Source organism: Salvelinus namaycush, chromosome 3, assembly GCF_016432855.1.
Source record: "Salvelinus namaycush isolate Seneca chromosome 3, SaNama_1.0, whole genome shotgun sequence".
Taxonomy (NCBI): Eukaryota; Metazoa; Chordata; class Actinopteri; order Salmoniformes; family Salmonidae; genus Salvelinus; species Salvelinus namaycush.
In genome coordinates, this window is record NC_052309.1 from 50022245 (window position 1) to 50044176 (window position 21932).

The window sequence follows — 21932 nt, forward strand, 5'->3', positions numbered from 1 at the left end:
GGTTGAGTACCATGAGCCTCCTATGTTTTGTATTAAGTCAATGTACCCAGAGGAGGACGTAAGCTAGCTGTCCTCTGGCTACACCACTGTGTTACCCTACACAGTGCTGTGGAGGCTACTGTAAACCTTCTTTGCAAAATGTTGTGTTTTAATACATTTTCGATGTGCAAGTGCGTTGGAAGAGATTTGGAGCAAATGTGATTTAAAGTTGATAGTTAAACTGACTTGATTCTTCTAAGAGTTACTAGGAATGCTCTCAGCGTCATGTCTATTCCCTCTCATCACTGAGGAAGATGGTCCTCCCCTTCCTCCTCGGAGCCTCCACTGATGAGGATAGCAGGGTGAGTTGGACTGCTCTGACACAAGGAGAAGAGAGGAGACAAGGGGATAAGCATGACGCTGTAACAAGGAGAGCACTTTAAATCACATCTGCTCCAACTCTCTTCCAACACATTTGCACATGGATAATAATGATGCATATCTGAAATATGGGAATGAAAGACATTTAGGTAAAATAATGTCTGTTCGTATTGACAGACCTGGATGTACTGTTGGTAAAGGCTTCCAGACGCATGTCATAATAGTGTTAAATGAAATAAGGGAATATTTTGACAAAAGCACCTCATCAGAATGAATCTAGTGACAAATTAATCTGACAAATTATGATTATTTATAATTAAACCTAACATGGTGCATCTGTGCACTGATCTTGTCAATTTGCGTGACAAGATTTACATAATTTAGATTCTGTCTAGTCATTTTCAACGGATGCCTTTGAATGAACTTTAATGGCAATCGCTGATGAAAATTACAGGCCATTGTTTAGCATGTGGGATGTCAGAATAAATTTCGGTGGCATCACAAATTGCTCTCCTGCCGCTGCTCTGTCTAATATGGGTGTCTCTTTTTGTATCTGTTAATTGGGAAGGTGATGGCACCACATATCCTGAATCTAAGCACCGCTAACCACTAACAGGTCTCTGACATTCACTGATCTGATCACACAACCAGTCCAGGTTCAAATAGAGGAAGAGCCATTTCCACCAAAGCTGCTCATCTGAAGGATACCTACAGTACCAGTCAAAAGGTTGTACACACCTACTCATTCAATGGTTTTTCTTTATTTAAAAAATAATAATAATGTAACAAAAAAAACGTGTTAAACAAATCAAAATATATTTTAGATTTTAGATTCTTCAAAGTAGCCACCCTTTGCCTTGATGACAGCTTTACACACACTTGGCATTTTCTCAACCAGCTTCACCTGGAATGCTTTTCCAACAGTCTTGAAGGAGTTCCCACATATGCTGAGCACTTGTCTGCGGTCCAACTCATCCCAAACCATCTCAAATGGGTTGAGGTCGGGTGATTGTGGAGGCCAGTGATGCAGCACTCCATCACTCTCCTTCTTGGTCAAATAGCCCTTACACAGCCTGGAGGTGTGTTGGGTAATTGTCCTGTTGAAAAACAAATGATAGTCCCACTAAGCACAAACCAGATGGGATGGCGTATCTCTGCAGAATGCTGTGGTAGCCATGCTGGTTAAGTGTACCTTGAATTCTAAATAAATCACTGACATTGTCACCAGCAAAGCACAATCACACCATCAAATCTCCTCCTCCTTGCTTCACGGTGGGACCACAAATGCAGAGATCATCCATTCACCTACTTTGCGTCTCACAAAGACACGGCGGTTGGAACCAAAAATCTCAAATTTGGACTCATCAGACCAAAGGACAGATTTCCACCGGTTTAATGCCCATTGCTCGTGTTTCTTGGCCCAAGCAAGTCTCTTCTTCTTATTGGTGTCCTTTAGTAGTGGTTTCTTTGCAGAAATTCGACTATAAAGGCCTGATTCACTCAGGTTCCTCTGAACAGTTGATGTTGAGATGTGTCTATTAACTCTAATGAGTTAACTCTAATGAACGTATCCTCTGCAGCAGAGGTAACTCTGGGTCTTCATTTCATGTGGCGGTCCTCATAAGAGCCAGTTTCATCATAGCGCTTGATGGTTTTTGCGACTGCACTTGAAGATACTTTTAAAACTTCTTCTCAATAGGGGGTGCTATTTGCACTTTGTAATAATTTCGTTCCCAAATTAAACTGCCTCGTACTCAATTCTTGCTCGTACAATATGCATATTATTACTATTGGATAGAAAACACTCTCTAATTTCTAAAACCGTTTGAATTATATCTGTGGGTAAAACAGAACTCGAGTTAGAGCATTTTTCCTATGAGGATGTGAGAATGCAGAAATCTTCTTGCTGTTCTGAGATCTGTTTATAAATCTGCCTGTCTTCTATTGGTTGAGATGCACTGCATACGTCTTCCCCTGGGTGTCAGCGAATAGTGAGAGTTGAAATGGGGTTGCTAGGCAGAACTGAGAGCTTATAAAAGACCTCGGAACAAAGTGTCGGGCCTTTTTTCACTTCACTCTGACGCATGGAGGACATCTGGCTGTGGCTCTAGAACGCTCCGGTTATAGGCCTTTAGATATATCCGGTCATGTTTTTATTCGTTATAGGTGTTAAAGACATCATAAGGTAGTTAATTTAAACCGACTTATAGCAGTTTATATCAGTTTATTGCGATTTTCTGGAATTCTTTGTCACGCGCTTTCACGAGTTGGACACCTCTCCTGCACATAGCTAGCGTTAGCTGCTATTTCTACAGGAGAAGAGGACATCTTTCAACCAAAAGACGATTGTTCTGGAGAAAGGACACCTTGCCCAAGATTCTGATGGAAGCTCGTCAAATAGTAAGAAGTCTTTATGCTGTTAATTCGTATTTATGTTGACAAATGTTAAACAATAATTCCGCCATGAATTTCGGTGCGGTCTCGCTTTAGCGCACGCTGTATTGCGCAGTAACGTTAATTTTAAAAATCTAACACAGCGGTTGCATTAAGAACTAATGTATCTTTCATTTGCTGTCCAACCTGTATTTTTTAGTCAAGTTTATGAATAGTTTTCGATTAGATTAGGTGCCTCTCCAAGATGGCGCCGGACAGATTGCTTGAAGTTTTGGCCACTACTCACATTGTATAACCACGATTTGTGCCGCTACATATGCACATTTACGAACAAACCCTATATGCATTGTGTAATATGATGTTACAGGACTGTCATCTGAAGTTTATGAAGGTTAGTCAAATTATATATCTTTTGCTTGCTTGTTACGATTGCTAACCTTTGCTGCTGGTAAATGGTGTTGTGTTTCTGGCTATTGTGGTAAGCTAATATAATGCTATATTGTGTTTTCGCTGTAAAACACTTAAAAAATCTGAAATATTGGCTGGATTCACAAGATCTTTGTCTTTCATTTGCTGTACGCTGTGTATTTTTCAGAAATGTTTTATGATGAGTATTTAGGTAATTCACGTTGCTCTCTGTAGTTATTCTAGTCGCTTTGGTGAGAGTTGTGATGGTGGCTGCAATGGTAAACTATGATTTATACCTGAAATATGCACATTTTTCTAACAAAACATATGCTATACAATAAATATGTTATCAGACTGTCATCTGATGAAGTTGTTTCTTGGTTAGTGGCTATTTATATCTTTATTTGGTCGAATTTGTGATAGCTACTGATGCAGTAAAAAAATGGTGGAGTAAAAAAAGTGGTGTCTTTTGCTAACGTGGTTAGCTAATAGATTTACATATTGTGTCTTCCCTGTAAAACATTTTAAAAATCAGAAATGATGGCTGGATTCACAAGATGTGTATCTTTCATCTGGTGTCTTGGACTTGTGATTTAATGATATTTAGATGCTAGTATTTACTTGTGACGCTATGCTAGGCTATGCTAGTCAGCTTTTTTACTGATGGGGGTGCTCCCGGATCCGGGTTTGGGAGGAATTAGAGGTTAAAGTTCTTGAAGTGTTCTGGATTGACTGACCTTTATGTCTTAAAGTAATGATAGTCTGCTTATTTGAGCTGTTCTTGCCATAGTATGGACTTGGTCTTTTACCAAGTATACCACCCCTACCTTGCCACAACACAACTGATTGGCTCGAACACAATAAGGAAAGAAATTCCATTAATTCATTTTCAACAAGGCACACCTGTTAATTGAAATGCATTCCAGGTGACTACCTCATGAAGCTGGTTGAGATAATGCCAAGAGTGTGCAAAACTGTCATCAAGGCCAAGGGTGGCTACTTAAATCAAATCAAATGTTATTTGTCACATGCGCTAAATACAACAGGTAGACCTTACAGTGAAATGCTTACTTACAAGCCCTTTCTCCAACAATGCAGTTTTTAGAAAAATAAGTGTTATGTAAAAATAGTACAAATAAATTACAAATAAAAATAACTAATAATTAATATACAGGGGGTACTGGTACAGAATCAATGTGCGGGGGCACAGGTTAGTCGAGGTAATTTAGGTAATATGTACATGTAGGTAGATTTAAAGTGACTATGCTAGATAATAAACAGAGAGTAGCAGCAGCGTTAAAGAGGGGGGAGGGACAATACAAATACTCTGGGTAGCCATTTGATTAGCTGTTCAGGAGTCTAATGGCTTGGGGGTAGAAACTGTTAAGAAGCCTTTTGGACCAAGACTTGGCGCTCCGGTACTGCTTGCCATGCAGAAGCAGAGAGAACAGTCTATGACTAGGGTGGCTGGAGTCTTTGACCATTTTTAGGGCCCTTCTCTGACACCACCTGGTATAGAGCTTCTGGATGGCAGAAAGCTTGGCCCCAGTGATGTACTGGGCCGTATTCACTACCCTCTGCAGTGCCTTGCGGCCGGAGGCTGAGCAGTTGCCATACCAGGCAGTGATACAACCAGTCAGGATGCTATCGATGGTGCAGCTATGGAACTTTTGGAGGATCTGAGGACCCATTCCAAAACGTTTCAGTCTCCTGAGGGGGAATAAGCTATGTCGTGCCCTCTTCACGACTGTCTTGGTGTGTTTGGACCGTGATAGTTGGTTGGTGATGTGGACACCAAGGACATTGAAGCTCTGAACCTGCTCCACTACAGCCCCGTCAATGAGAATGGCGGCGTGCTCGGTCCTCCTTTTCCTGTATTCCACAATCATCTCCTTTGTCTTGATCACATTGATGGAGAGGATGTTATCCTGCCACCACATAAACGACTCCCTATCCACCGGATGTGTACCAAACTCACTAAAAGTGGCAGTAATAAAGCCTCTCTTGATAAAGCCAAACCTTGACCCAGAAAATATAAAAAACTATCGTGCTATATCGAATCTCCCATTCCTCTTAAAAATGTTAGAAAAAACTGTTGCGCAGCAACTCACTGCTTACCTGAAGACAAACGATGTATACGAAACACTTCAGTCCAGTTTTAGACCCCATCATAGCACTGAGACCTCACTCGTGAAGGTGGTAAATTACATTTACATTTTAGTCATTTAGCAGACGCTCTTATCCAGAGCGACTTACAGTAGAGTGCATACATTTTATTACATTTTTTTTACATACTGAGACAAGGATATCCCTACCGGCCAAACCCTCCCTAACCCGGACGACGCTATGCCAATTGTGCGTCGCCCCACGGACCTCCCGGTTGCGGCCGGCTGCGACAGAGCCTGGGCGCGAACCCAGCCCAGCCTGGGCGCGAACCCAGAGACTCTGGTGGTGCAGCTAGCACTGCGATGCAGTGCCCTAGACCACTGCGCCACCCGGGAGGTCTTACCTTTTAATGGTGTCAGACCAAGGATCTGCATCTGTCTTCGTGCTCCGAGCCCTTAGTGCTGCTTTTGATACCATCGATCACCACATTATTTTGAGGAGATTGGAAACCCAAATTGGTCTACATGAACAAGTTCTGGCCTGGTTTAGATCTTATCTGTCGGAAAGATATCAGTTTGTCTCTGTGGATGGTTTGTCCTCTGACAAATCAATTGTAAATGTCGGTGGTCCTCAAGGGTCTGTTTCAGGACCACTATTGTTTTCACTATATATTTTACCTCGATTTCGATGAAACATGGTGACGCCCCAAAATTGCCCTCCCTGGAAGCCTCTGTTTCAGACATAAGGAAGTGGATGCCGGATTTTTTTATTTTAATTTTAAACTCGGACAAAACAGAGATGCTAGTTCTAGGTCCCAAGAAACAAAGAGATCTTCTGTTGGATCTAACAATTAATGTTGATGGTTGTACAGTCGTCTCAAATAAAACTGTGAAGGACCTTGACGTTACTCTGAACCCTGATCTCTCTTTTGACGAACATATCAAGACTGTTTCAAGGACAGCTTTTTTCCAACTACGTAACATTGCAAAAATCAGAAACTTTCTGTCCAAAAATGATGCAGAAAAATTCATCCATGCTTTTGTCACTTCTAGATTAGACTACTGCAATGCTCTACTTTCCGGATACCCGTATAAAGCACTAAATAAACTTCAGTTAGTGCTAAACACGGCTGCTAGAATATTGACTAGAACCCCAAAATGTGATCATATTCTCCAGTGCTAGCCTCTCTATACTGGCTTCCTGTTAACTCAAGGGCTCATTTCAAGGTTTAACTGCTAACCTACAAAGATTTACATGGGCTTGCTCCTACCTATCTTTAGGATTTGTTCCTGCCGTACATACCTACACGTACGCTATGGTCACAAGACGCAGGCCTCCTTATTGTCCCTAGAATTTCTAAGCAAACAGCTGGAGGCAGGGCTTTCTCCTATAGAGCTCCATTTTTATGGAATGGTCTGCCTATCCATGTGAGAGACGTAGACTCGGTCTCGACCTTTAAGTCTTTTTTGAAGACTCATCTCTTCAGTAGGTTCTATGATTGAGTGTAGTCTGGCCCAGGGGGTGCAACAAGTCAGCATCTCAGGAGTAAATGTCAGTTGGCTTTTCATAGCCGATCATTCAGAGTTAGAGACAACAGGTGCGGCAGAGAGAGAGTCGAAACAGCAGGTCCGGGACAAGGTAGCCTGACTACCTGGCCTGATGACTCCTTGCTAAACACAGTCCAGGAGGTCGTGCTGCTGCTCAAGTTTCAACTGTTCTGCCTGCGGCTATGGAACCCTGACCTGTTCACCGGACATGCTACCTTGTCCTGCTGTTTCGACTCTCTCTCTGCCGCACCTGTCCTCTCCAGGTTTCTTCCTTGCTTCCAGCCTTTCTAGGGAGTTTTTCCTAGCCACCGTGCTTCTACATCTGCATTGCTTGCTGTTTGGGGTTTTAGGCAGGATTTCTGTATAGCACTTTGTGACATCGACTGATGTAAAAAGGGCTTTGTAAATAAATTTGACTGATTGATTGCTCAATTCAGAGCACTTTAGAAACAGTCCACCAGCACTGACTATTTACAATAGAGAACTACATTTATTTACATACACAAGTTCTCTCTTTGATACCACGGGGCCCTTTGAAATCTCTACAACTAAACACAAAATCTCTACATTGATAATGGACTATCTGTAATATAACTTCTTAACACAGAGGGCATGATACAGTTCTTCACAAACATTACATTGACTTCTTCCCTCTCCCACTAAAAGAGAGTACAACCCTCAACACTGAGAGACAGAATAGGACGCAGCTTTAAAAGTCATGCGATGGGACAGAGCATGTACTCGCCACCAATGTTTAAGGGAAATGTAAATGTGCAAGTTGAGAGAGAGAGAGAGAGAGAGAGAGAGAGAGAGAGAGAGAGAGAGAGAGAAAATAGAATGGGTGCTCCCTGTCAAGCCCATGCTCTCCACCCATGGCCTTTGAAGTCTCAACAGGTAATGCCACTTGCTACTCCCCAACTTCTTTCAAAAACCTTTGAGTCTATGTTCTCTCAACAGGGATTACATTCACCCTCTTTTTTAAGGTTTTTTATTCATCCTTTTTATTCAATCTATTCTGGCAAATCCCTCCTTTGTGTGCATGTGCTCTGTTGTTGCAGGCTATTTTACCTTCCTGTAAAGCTATTTCAGTCACAGTCAGTTTGATATTATGGCATGAACGTTATTGTTGCAGTTTCAGAACATACCGGGGGTTAAATAGGCTTGGACGTCAAACTGAATTGACAAAATATAATGTGTTTGTTGTGCTCTCAATTCTGAGCTGGTTTTACCCTGGGTACAGTAATTGCTGCCTGCAACTGACATTGGATACTCATTATTATTTAGTCTGGTCATGATATACAGTTGTTGAAGCTTGACCCCTCACTGGGCAATCAGAATGTGCTCCATGTGTCCATACACCTGCAACACACTTCCCTGCTCTGCCACTGGCCTATCACCGTTTGAATGTTCCCTGGGGTATCAGCCCCTGCTCTTCCCCGAACAGGAAGAAGAGGCCGGCATACCTTCTGCCCAGATGTTTGTCCTCCGTTGTCGTCGTACCTGGAGGAGAGCCCGGTCAGCCCTCCTCAAGACAACCTCCAGGTATCGACAACAAGCAGATCACCAACGGACCCCGGCTCCCCGATATTGGCTAGGGCAGAAGATATGGCTGGGGGGCTAATGCCTTTGGAGATGGGAAACGGGCCAAGAAAGGGGCTGATCCCGGGTGGAATCCCGCAAACTCTCCCCCCGTTTCCCATCTCCAAAGAGATCGTTCGTCTTCTGTTCCCCCTGTACCCTTCGTATACATCCTACCTTTCATGTGTCCAGAGTTACACCCATGTCTCACAGCCCTTTGTCTCCTGTTTCCAGTTGCTGGGTCCCCGCCAAGGACATGCTGGACCCAGGCCTCATCGCGGATTTCCAACGCCGGCATCCCGGTCAACCAGGTATGCAGCCCTGGGGGGGGTACTGTCACACCCTGATCTGTTTCACCTGTCTTTGTGATTGTCTCCATCCCTCTCCAGGTGTCACCCATCTTCCCTATTGTCCCCTGTGTATTTATACCTGTGTTCTCTGTCTGAGCCTGCCTGCCGTCCTGTACCTTTGCACCACCTTTTTGGATTACTGACCTTTGCCTGCCCTGACCCTGTACCTTTGCCCCACCTATCTGGATTACCGACCTCTGCCTGCCCTTGACCTGCTTTTTGCCTGCCCCTGTTCAATTAATAAACTGTTGTTATTTTGACGTTGTCTGCATCTGGGTCTTACCTGAAACGTGATACCATGGCTAAATATGTGGTAGCTTCAAGTTGTGTATTTACGGACTTTTATGTATTGTGTTGTCATCAACTCCAATTTGATTGTTAGTCCGTTATAGCCTCATTTGTTAAATAGCCTGCCCTATATTTACTATGTTGAACATGTTTGCAGTCCACATTGTTCTAATTGCATTGCTTCAATATGGAAATACATTATTAAACATAGGCTATAGGGGCTACGCCTACTGTAAATTGTAGTCTGGACATGGACATGCCAAACGTAGTCAATACGCAAGACTCAATTCACTAAGGCCTAAAAAGACAGTGTATAATTCAAAACAATAAAAACGAAAACAACAACTTGTTTTAAGTAGGCTATGTCCGAATACAGTTACAGGCACCGAAATTGCTCCCCGTGGGCGTATAATACGGACAGGGCAACTGAGAATATGAAGGGTTTTACACACATCCAAACTGTATGGGCTATATAGGGAGGAGAGGAGGTTCAGGTGTGGTGGTGTTGAAGACAGAGGCTATTCTCATTGACGGATATTTAAGGTGGGGCAACGCAATGAGATTTCAATTTACATAGTATGTACATGAACTTTTCAATTTACATTACATCCTTGCCTTACCTTTCATTGTGGTTGGCAATATGACATTGTTGCTCTGCAGCTCCAAATGTACCGTTAATATCAGTATCACAGTAGCCACTGACTAGCAAGTAAGCTTGCAAACTAATCAACAATGCAAGTATCTTTTCCTCTCAAACACATCCACTTGAGCACTTGATCCAGTGCTAATGGTAAGTTTTAAGACCCACAAAAAGCAGATCTTAATGGTAATTCAGTTATTAATGGCATGGATTTTGACAGCGGAAGCGCAAAACAACGATTACTAACCTCGATTTGGATGAGGATTTCTAATTCAACAAATCAGAGGCAAAGGGAATAATGCTCATCCCAAACCCGGCCCAAATTCCCATCACTCGGATGAGGCGGAGGCAGCGCTATAGTGGTCGGCGTGCGCGATATCTAAAAAGACTGCAACGGTGAGTGGATAAATTAACATTATCCTCCGTTCTATTGACGGACATGCAATCACTGGAAAATAAACTGGATGAGCTCCGTTCGAGACTATCCTATCAACGTGATCTGAAGAACTGTAATATGCTATTTTTCAAGAGTCGTTGCTGAACAAGGACATGGAAAATATAAATATAGCTGTTTTTTCTATACATCGGCAGGACAGAACAGTTGCGTCTGGTAACCTGAAGGGGGGGTGTATCTACTTGATAACAACAGCTGGTGCGCGATCTCCATTATTAAATAAAGATGTGTTTAACAGGATTACCTAGACATACTGACCAGCTCAAATAGACAGAAGTGTGCTATATGGCAGACCAATCCAAACTCATCTCTCGGCATTTCCAGCCCACTCATTATCTCAACCGATCATGGCTAGCGGGAAGGTTGCTGACTTTTTCTGTGGCTAAACCAACTATGCTCGTAATTTAACAATTTATTCGTATTTACAGATGCCATACAAGTTTGTTATTAAGGCACATGAAAGTGCATATGTTCGAGAAGGCCTTTCTGCCCAAAAAAGTATTTAGATTTTTTTTAAAGTTTAAGTTCAAATGGCTCTCCTATAAAGTAGTGACCTGCGACATACGCCTAATTTCCTGAAACGGGTCACATTTAGTAAATATTTTCTTAACTCTATTTTCATACAACTGCATTGCTGGTTATGGGCTTGTAAGTAAGCATTTCACAGTAAGGTCTACCTGTTCTATTCGGCGCATGAAAAAATTAGATTTGATTTGATTTGCAGTCAAGTTTATAGACAAATCATGAACATTATGTATATTAAGTTAGATGATTTACCTCCTTATATTAACAGATTAATTACCATTTAGTCAAATAGACTCTTGGATCCATGAATCGATGCTTCCATCCATTCCCACTGAGATCTGGGAGAGAGAGCATATTGACTGGGAGAGAGAGCGAATAGACACAGAGCATGAGCTCCTGAGTTCTTCTGCAAACATATAGAATTAGAGTTGGATAAATGTAGATAAACTAGAATTTTTGCAAGGACTTATACAGAATACTGACCTCAACATCAAAACCTTCATTCCAATACACAATTCTATACCTAAAACCTTGATTTTGGAAAAAATTACCTGAATGGACTATTACTACCAAGGACTATCAAGAAAAAAACTCCTAACAAGACAAAACCTGCAGAAAAAACACAGCAGAACCTATAAATACCATCCAAAACAAAATTGAGTGAGTAATGTTGTCTAAACCTACTTTCTGAAGCCAATAAGTAAAATACAATAATCTCTTGGTAATTTTCTTATATAAAGCTTAATAAATAAGGCTACTAAGCTACCAAGCTGCTGGGAAAGAATCTGACTGAATTTGGCACTCAAGTGTGAAATGAGAGGTGAGAAAACTCTTGAGCCTAACAATAGCAGGAGAATTACACAGACCCCCCCCCCCCCCCCCACCCACCCACCCACCCAATTGCAGAGGCCTTTGAAGCCCCCTCCATCTGTGCATAGAATATATCCTCCTCAGAATCCCCAAAATACAACAGCCGCAGGACAGCTTTGTTTGAACGTCGTAAAGGACCATTCGCCGATACTGAAAAAATATAGCTAGCTATCGACCTCCTTTTCCACATGGAAAAAACGGACAGAGACTTGCTAGCTAGCTGGGATTTTCTACAAGGAATCTGCCTCCTGAAAAAATCTTCTCCAAAGTGGGTGTGACACCTACTCCCGTTGCCTTCTGCACTGCTGCTTGGATTCCACCTGGCGATCTGTTCACCATCTGCCCTGGCCTGTCTCCCCGTGTCTGGTATAGGTACCCCAGCCATACTCCCCCCTCTCTCCCGAGCTTTCGCTCACCTCCAGCACATATGCACTGTTGAGGCGAGTGACTCTGAATTTACAATGGCTAGCCCCAAGTTGTTATATTTTTCGCTTGTGCTTTATGCTATTTGCCTCATGACTCCAGCGTGCTTTGTTGACTTTGAACTTGCTTGTTTACCCAACCATGGGACAATCTATGTTTGTTACCACACTCGGGACTCTAACTCTGTATTGGTTAGACAGACTCTTGGCCTCCTATCCTATTCCAACAACCTCTCGCCGGCTTTGTATTCATGTTACCTGATGAAATGGCTATACAATATGATCTTGTTGCCATCTAATGCACATTCAACTGTTAGAAATCAACACTGCAAAGCTCTCCCTGTCCTCTGCCGTGCCCTGATTGCATTACTGCTGATTAAATCTGGAAATGTGCATGTGCAACCTGGCCCATCTAATGTTGCTAGCCCCAATTCTGATTTGTGCTCTGATATCTGCTTCACTGATTTCTGCTCTCGTAAAAGCCTGGGGTTTCTGCATGTTAACACTAGAAGCTTATTACCTAAAATGTATCAATTGAAAGTGTGGCTTCACAGCTCCAATTCAGATGTGTTGGTCATTACCTAGACTTGGTTAAGAAAGAGTGTTTTGAACACCGATGTTAACCTTTCTGGTTATCACTTTTTTCCGGCAAGACAGATCGTCTAAAGGTGGTGGAGTGGTAATCTTTACCAAGGAATACCTTCAGTGCTCGGTTGTCCCCACCAATTCTGTCCCCAAACAATTTGATTTTCTGGTTCCACGCATTAAACTTTCAAAAGAACTCTGTTGACTGTAGCTGGGTGTTATCGGCTACCATCATCACCGGCCTGTACCCTAAATGCCCTAAGCTCTCTCCTGACCCCTTACACTAAGTCTGAATTGGTCCTGCTAGGTGACCTAAACTGGGACATGCTTAAACCACCTGACCAAGTTCTAAAGCAATGGGACTCCCTAAATCTTTCTCAGATTGTTACCAATCCCAAAAGGTATGACTCCAAACACCCAGAAAAGACTACTCTCCTTGATGTTATCCTTACAAATAATCCTGATAGGTATCAGTCTTATGTTGTCATAGACGCTTGCTAAAAAACTTTAATGAGCAGGCCTTCCTTCATGATCTGGCCTCTGTAAATTGGTATAGAATCAGCTTGATCCCCTCTGTCAAATACACTTTTTCTATATTTTCAGTGTTATCATTAACAAATATGCGCCCCTAAAAAAAGAGAATTAAAAACAGGTTCAGCCCCTCGTTCAACCATGATCTGGCAGAGTTACTCCACCTCAAGAATTCCATTTGGCAAATCGCTCGGCACACGCATACTCAGGCTGACTGGCTTTCGTTCAGGCAAATTAGAAATAAGTCTGGAAGGTCAAAGTTAGTTACTTTAAGGAGCAGTTCTCTCTCTGTGGGTCTAACCAAAATAAGTTCTGGAAAACAGTTAAAGACCTGGAGAATAAGCCCTTCTCTCTCAGCTGCCCATGTCCTTTAATGTTGATGATGTGGTTGTTACTGACAAGGAGCACATGGCTGAGCTCTTTAATCACCACTTCATTAAGTCAGGATTCCTATTTGACTCTACCATGCCTCCTTTGCCCGTCCAACATTTCCTCATCTCCCACCCCTTCTAATGCGACTATCCCCAATACTCCTCCCTATTTTTCACCTGCCCCGCTACAAAGTTTCTCCCTGCAGGCAGTCACTGAGTCGAGGTGCTAAAGGACCTCCTTAAACTTGACCCCAAAAAAACATCTGGTTCAGATGGTTTAGACCCTTTCTTCTTTAACCTCTTGGATCGGTGGGTCCCCCATCGTTAGGTCCCCCATGGGACAGTTGAACTAACGTAGTCTAATGTGATTAGCATGAGGTTGTAAGTAACAAGACAATTCCCCAGGACATAGACATATCTGATATTGGCAGAAAGCTTAAATTCTTGTTCATCTAAATGCACTGTCCAATTTACAGTAGCTATTACAGTGAAAGAATACCATGCCATTGTTTGAGGAGAGTGCACAATTATGAACTTGAAAAGTTATTAATAAACCAATTAGACACATTTGGCCCGTCTTCATACAAAATTTTAAACAGAAATACAATGGTTCATTGGATCAGTCTAACGCTTTGTACATACACTGCTGCCATCTAGTGGCCAAAATCAAAATTGCGTCTGGGCTGGAATAATACATTATGGCCTTTCTCTTGCATTTCAAAGATGATGGTCCCAAAAAATACAAAAAAACGTTAGTTTTTTCTTTGTATTTTCTTTTACCAGATCTAATGTGTTATATACTCCAACATTGATTTCACATTGATACGAACTTCAAAGTGTTTCCTTTCAAATGGTATCAAAAATATGAATATCCTTGCTTCATGTCCTGAGCTACAGGCAGTTAGATTTGGATGTCATTTTAAGCGAAAATTCTTAAGAGGTTAAGGTTTCTGCCCCTATCATCGCCAAGCCTATATCTGACCTTTTTAACCTGTCTCTCCTCTCTGGGGAGGTTCCCATTGCTTGGAAGGAGGTTCCCATTGCTTGATCCCCCCTTTTTTTAAAGGGGGGATCAAGCTGATCCTAACTGTTATAGGCCAATTTCTATTTTGCCCTGTTTTCAAAACTGACTGACTAGCTTTCTTGATGTCTATAGTATTCTCTCGGGTATGCAATCTGGTTTTCACTCAGGTTATGGATGTGTCATTGCAACCTTAAAGGTCCTAAATGATGTCACCATTTCCCTTGATTGTAAGCAATGTTGTGCTGCTATTTTTATTGACTTGGCCAAAGCTTTTGATACAGTAGACAATTTATTTCTTGTGGGCCGGAGTATTGGTGTCTCTGAGGGGTCTTTGGCCTGGTTTGCTAACTACCTCTCTCAAAGAGTGCAGTGTATAAAGTCAGAACATCTGCTGTCTCAGACACTGCCAAGGCTCGATCCTAGGCCCCACGCTCTTCTCAATTTACATCAACAACATAGCTCAAGCAGTAGGAAGCTCTCTCGTCCATTTATATGCAGATGATACAGTCTTAAACTCAGCTGGCCCCCCGCGGATGTTGTGTTAAATGCTCTACACAAAGCTTTCTTAGTGTCCAACAAGCTTTCTCTTTCCTTCACCTTGTTCTGAACACCTACAAAACAAAGGTCATGTGGTTTGGTAAAAAGAATGCCTCTCTATCTACCGGTGTTATTACTACCTCTGAGGGTTTAGAGCTTGAGGTAGTCACCTCATACAAGTACTTGGGAGTATGGCTAGACGGTACACTGTCCTTCTCTCAGCACCTATCAAAGCTGCAGGCTACGGTTAAATCTAGACTTGGTTTCCTCTATTGTAATCGCTCCTCTTTCACAACAGCTGCCAAACTAACCCAGATTCCGATGACCATCTTACCCATGCTAGATTACGGAGACATAATTTATAGATCGGCAGGTAAGGGTGCTCTCGAGCGGCTAGATATTCTTTACCATTCAGCCATCAGATTGCTCTTTATATGCTCCTTATAGGACACATCACTGCACTCTATACTCCTCTGTAAACTGGTCATCTCTGTATACCCATCGCAAGACCCACTGGTTGATGCTTATTTATAAAACCCCTATCTGAGATACCTACTGCAGCCGTCATCCTCCACATACAACACCCGTTCTGCCAGTCACAGTCTGTAAAAGGTCCCCAAAGCAAACACATCCCTAGGTCGCTCCTCTTTTCAGTTCGCTGCAGCTAGCGACTGGAACGAGCTGCAACAAACACTCAAACTGGACCATTTTATCTCCATCTCTTTATTCAAAGACTCAATCATGGACACTCTTACTGACAGTTGTGGCTGCTTCGTGTGATGTATTGTTGTCTCTACCTTCTTGCCCTTTGTGCTGTTGACTGTGCCCAATAATGTTTGTACCATGTTTTGTGCTGCTACCATGTTGTGCTGCTGCCATGTTGCGTTACTACCATGTTGTGTTGCTACCATGCTGTGTTTTCATGTGCTGCTGCCATGCTATGTTGTTGTCTTAGGCCTCTCTTTATGTAGTGTTGTGGAGTCTATCTTGTCGTGAGGTGATTTAAAAATATATATATATAACCCATCCCCCGTCCCCGCAGGAGGCCTTTTGCCTTCTGGTAGGTCGTCAATGTAAGTAAGAATTTGTTCTTAACTGACTTGCCTAGTTAAATAAAGGTTAAATGAAGAAAAAAAGAAAAGAAAGATCTCTTGTAGGTCAGCGCTTCCAGGAACTGATTCTCACGCCCTCAGATGCACATTAGGGAACAGGGGAGGGAGAGGGAATATTCTCACCTCATGCAGCGTACAGCTGTACCGCTTTACCAGCAGTAAGCGTGGGTGCCGTGCGTCACACATTTCATTCACATGTTCTACAGAGAAAGTGCATGACTGTTTTTCACTTTTTAATGATACAGATTTCCATCGAACCACTGCCTCCACCACTACTGACCTTGCAAGCATGGGACATGTTTTGTACATGCAGAACATTTGATGCTGTGTGAGAGAAAAGGGAAATAAAAAAAATTATTGTAGAAATGTCCAGAATGGCTTGCCATGACAATGACTGGTTAGAAGTGTTAGTGTATTTGTGATAACTCTTTAATGACAGATTCCATCGAACCACAGCCTCCAGTACTGACCTTGCATGCATGGACAATTTGCTCTATATGCAGTACACGTAGTACAGTCATTGCTGCGGGAGAGAGGTGGGAAACAGAAATGTTATCGTAGAATTGCCCAGAAAGGCTGACCCGATCATGACTGTTAAGAAATGGTAACATATTTGTGATTACTCTTTCTCAGAAAATAGCCTTCAGAGTATGAATCGTCCCTAAACATTTGTTGTGACTGCAAACAGAAACCTTGGACTGGAGCGTTTGTGCATCTCTCACTAAGACATGCTGTATCTATTACTTTAGCACAAGACTTTGGTGCCATTTAATAGTGTTTCTGATGTTCTATTTACCTCACAGCAAGCAGAGAATGTTATGGGAGTAGCTAGCAACTACTAACTAGATTTGGTAGGGATGTATCTTTGTGAATCCTTACAAACTTACTTTTACATTTCATCTAACCATGTTATGGTGATAAGATTGTATACATTATGCGCATCTTCTTGTTGTAGTCTAGCTGTGCTGTTCCTGCATTTTGACATATGCGTCATATACTGGCACTGAGCACATGTAATGTGAGAAAATGCAGTCTGTTTACATGGAGAAGTAGCCCTGTCTTGAGCTGTGCAGTCACGTCTCGTTCCTGCTGTAATTATATTCTGTTTGCAGAGATCAAAACAGGCACAATCTGTTTACAACCCTCCACACTCATTTAGCCCCCGTTTCTCCCAAACCAACTTCCTGCTTCATAGCTTATTGCATTTTCACCCCATGCACACACACCCAAAAAAACAGGATACAAAAAAAGTGCCACAGTAGCTCTCTCTCTCTCTCTGTCCCTCTCCGCCCGTCTCCCTTCTCGCTCTTTTTATTAATCCCATTTATTATTTTCCTCCTCTTCTTCCTCTTTCGTTTTTCAGAGGCTCCAAAGGTTAACGCTGCTCTTATTCCCAGCTTTCACTGTCCCTAAAGAAAATCGTATTAGTGATATTACTCAGCGCGACGACGGGGAATGAAGTTAGAGTGGCCCAGAGGCTGGAGGGGCTCCAGGAATACCCAGGGGGCGTAATGAAATGGTGTGTCTGGGGGCACGCTCTTCTCCATCACACACTCCAAAGCTCCAGACATAACCTTGACAGGTTTAGGGGGAAGGTTTTCATTCAACGGCCCTAGTCAAAAGTAGTGCAGTATATAGGGAAAGGGGTGTCATTTGGGATGCGACCATGTTCTGCACTGGGTTACGGATTATTGACAAGCACTTGGCATTTGTTGAGGGGAACGATGGATAGAGAGACGATATCCGGACTGAAAGGGGCTTGTCATCTCTTTTTTTTCTGAAGTAGCAATTACCTCACACAAATGTATGCTTCAGTTCCACGTCAGTGCTGACAGTTGCTTGTAAAAAAAAAAATGTTTTGCAGATACTGAATACGTTAATACATGTAGATGATATTTCCCAACATTGGTACACAGCATCTGCTCTGCACGCATGTATGGGGGGAGTGAGGTGTAAATCGGCTTAAATTGCAGCCACGAATCACAGTTAAGGAGCCATCAATCACAATTGCAATCACCCAGCTATGAATGTGAGAGCATATTTCAGGCTGGGCCTATCTGTGTGTAGCTCTCTGGTCCTCAGACACTAACAGGTAATGAGAGCTTTATGGGTTTTCATTACGTTGTCATTACATTGTCCGAGACCATAGAATCACAGTGGAAGCCAGCAGAGAAAAAAAGGTTGTGGGAAAATGTCAAATTCGATTAGGGCCAATGATATACATTACTGTGGCACATTGTGCCAGCTCTGATGGAGATACCAAATATTCTTCACTGGTTGAGAGTGGACTACAGATGATGGAGTGGCCTTAGTATTCTTTGTTTTCTTTATGTTTTTTAGTTAGGTCAGGGTGTGACATGGGGAATGTATGTGTTTTGTAGTGTCTATGGGGTGTTGTATGTGTATGGGGCAGAGTAGAGTATAGTTGTCTAGTTATGTCTATGGCTGCCTAGATTGCTTCTCAATCAGAGACAGCTGTCATTCATTGTCTCTGATTGGGAGCCATATTTAAGGCAGCCATAGGCAGTAGGCTTTTGTGGGTAGTTGTCTATGTTCTATGTTGCATGTGTGCACTTAGTTCAGGTTTAGCTTCATGATCGTTTGTTTTGTTCATTTTGTAAGTGTTTGTTTTTCCTTCATTAAAAGAAGATGTATTTTTCACGCGCTGCGCCTTGGTCCTCTCTCTCTCACGAAGACGATCGTGACAGAACTACCCACCAACCATGGATCAAGCAGCGTGAGAGGAACCAACAACAGCGGCAAAGAAACCAGGACTCGTGGACATGGGAGGAAATATTGGACGGAAAAGGACCCTGGGCTCAGACAGGGGAATATCGCCGCTCTGTTGAAGAGAGGGAGGCAGCTAAAGCCCAGGAGCGGTGGTATGAGGAGGCAGCAAGGAGACGTGGCTGGAAACCCGAAAAGCCTGTGAGTAAACCCCAAAAATTTCTTGGGGGGGGGCTAAAAGGGAGAGTGGCGAAGTCAGGTAGGAGACCTGCGCCCACTCCCTGTACTTACCGTGGAGAGCGAGAGTATGGGCAGACACCGTGTTATGCAGTAGAGCGCATGGTGTCTCCTGTATGCGTGCATAGCCCGGTTCGGTACATTCCAGCTCCACGTATCGGCCGGGCTAGATTGAGCGTTGAGCCGGATGTCATGAAGCCGGCCCAACGCATCTGGCCACCAGTGCGTCTCCTCGGGCCGGCTTACATGGCACCAGCCTTACGCATGGTGTCCCCGGTTCGCCTACATAGCCCGGTGCGGGTTATTCCACCTCCCCGCACTGGTCGGGCGACGGGGAGCATACAACCAGGTAAGGTTGGGCAGGCTCAGTGCTCAAGGGAGCCAGTACGCCTGCTCGGTCCGGTATTTCCGGCGCCACCTCCCCGCTCCAGCCCAGTACCACCAGTGCCTACACCACGCACCAGGCTTCCAGTGCGTCTCCAGAGCCCTGTTCCTCCTCCACGCACTCTCCCAGTGGTGCGTGTCCTTAGCACGGTGCCTCCAGTTCCGGCACCACGCATCAAGCCTCCTGTGCGTCTCCAGAGCCCTGTACGCACTGTTCCTTCTCCCCGTACTCGCCCTGATGTGCGTGCCCTCAGCCCGGTACCACCAGTGCCGGTACCACGCACCAGGCCTATAGTACGCCTTGAGAGTCCAGTGTGCCCTGTTGTTGTTCCCCGCACTAGCCTGAAGGTGCGTGTCTTTAGCCCGGGTACCTCCAGTTCCGGTACCACGCACCAGGCCTACAGTGCGTCTCAGCCGGCCAGAGTCTGCCGTCTGCCCAACGGCGCCTGAACTGCCCGTCTGCCCAACGCCGTCTGAACTGCCCGTCTGCCCAACGCCGTCTGAACTGTCCGTCTGCCAAGCGCCGCATGAACTGCCCGTCTGTACTGAGCCTTCAAAGCCGCCCGTCTGCCATGAGCCTTCAGAGCCGTCCGCCAGACAGGAGCCGCTAGAGCCTTCCGCCAGACAGGAGCCGCTAGAGCCTTCCGCCAGACAGGAGCAGCCAGAGCCTTCCGCCAGACAGGAGCAGCCAGAGCCGTCAGCGAGCCATGACCAGCCAGAGCCGTCAGCGAGCCATGACCAGCCAGAGCCGTCAGCGAGCCATGACCAGCCAGAGCCGTCAGCGAGCCATGACCAGCCAGAGCCGTCGGCGAGCCATGACCAGCCAGAGCCGTCAGCGAGCCATGACCAGCCAGAGCCGTCATCCAGCCATGACCAGCCAGAGCCGTCATCCAGCCATGACCAGCCAGAGCCGTCATCCAGCCATGACCAGCCAGAGCCGTCATCCAGCCATGACCAGCCAGAGCCGTCATCCAGCATTGAGCCGTCATCCAGCCAGGATCCGCCAGAGCCAGCCAGCCAGGATCCGCCAGAGCCAGCCAGCCAGGATCCGCCAGAGCCAGCCAGCCAGGATCCGCCAGAGCCAGCCAGCCAGGATCCGCCAGCCAGCCAGGATCCGCCAGCCAGTCCGGAGCTGCCCCCCAGTCCGGTGCTGCCCCTTAGTCCGGAGCTGCCCCTCATTCCGGTGCTGCCCCTTAGTCCGGTGCTGCCCCTTAGTCCGGTGGGGTTAATTTGGAGGGTGGCCATTTGGAGGAGGCTACCAAAGCGGGTATTGACAATGGTGGAGTGGGGGCCACATCCCGCACCCGAGCCGCTGCCATGATGGGGCCCACCCCGTACCCTCCCCTTTCTAGTTCAGGTTGTGCGGTCGGAGTCCGCACCTTTGGGGGGGGGGGTACTGTCACGCCCTGGCCTTAGTATTCTTTGTTTTCTTTATGTTTTTTAGTTAGGTCAGGGTGTGACATGGGGAATGTATGTGTTTTGTAGTGTCTATGGGGTGTTGTATGTGTATGGGGCAGAGTAGAGTATAGTTGTCTAGTTATGTCTATGGCTGCCTAGATTGCTTCTCAATCAGAGACAGCTGTCATTCATTGTCTCTGATTGGGAGCCATATTTAAGGCAGCCATAGGCAGTAGGCTTTTGTGGGTAGTTGTCTATGTCTATGTTCTATGTTGCATGTGTGCACTTAGTTCAGGTTTAGCTTCACGATCGTTTGTTTTGTTCATTTTGTAAGTGTTTGTTTTTCCTTCATTAAAAGAAGATGTATTTTTCACGCGCTGCGCCTTGGTCCTCTCTCTCTCACGAAGACGATCGTGACAGTGATGCACTTTTGGAAATGTACTGTACCACACCACCATGCTAAGCTCTCAGAGAGGTGTCCATCACTCTGTGTGTGTGTGGGTGTGGGTGTGGGTGTGGGTGTGCGTGTGTGCAGGCGTCTAATCTACGATTAGAAGTGAGACTGTAGACAGTCAGTCAGGGGCAGAGGGTCTGAGTCAGACCACTCTCACTTTGACCAAGGTCTCTGGACACTCGCATACCCCAGACACTGAACGCCAGACAACAGAGAGAAGAGATGGGGGGATAGAGGGAGAAAGAATGAAAGGAGGTGTAGAGGGAGTGAAAGGTAGCCTGTTGGTAACAATGGGTAAAACAAGGGTTGTTGGGAACTGCATGCCTCCCTCTCCCACCAGCACAATGAGATCAGTCAAAGTGGGTTGCCAGCGCGCATGTGCACACACACAAATCCTGCACTCACACGGCTTGCAACCTGACTGTACAGGAAAAGCAGCACAAGACAGAGAGAGGAGGGGAGTAAACAGAGTACCTTGCGGACTTCAAGGGAGAAGAGGGAGAGGCACGTTGCAGAGAGACAGAGAGAACGAAGAGAGGAGGTGAGGATGAAAAGAGAGAGAGAGCAACCGAATTTGTGAAACCAAAGCCTTTGTTTGTGTTGCAACGCACCCCTGTATAATTTTTCGCT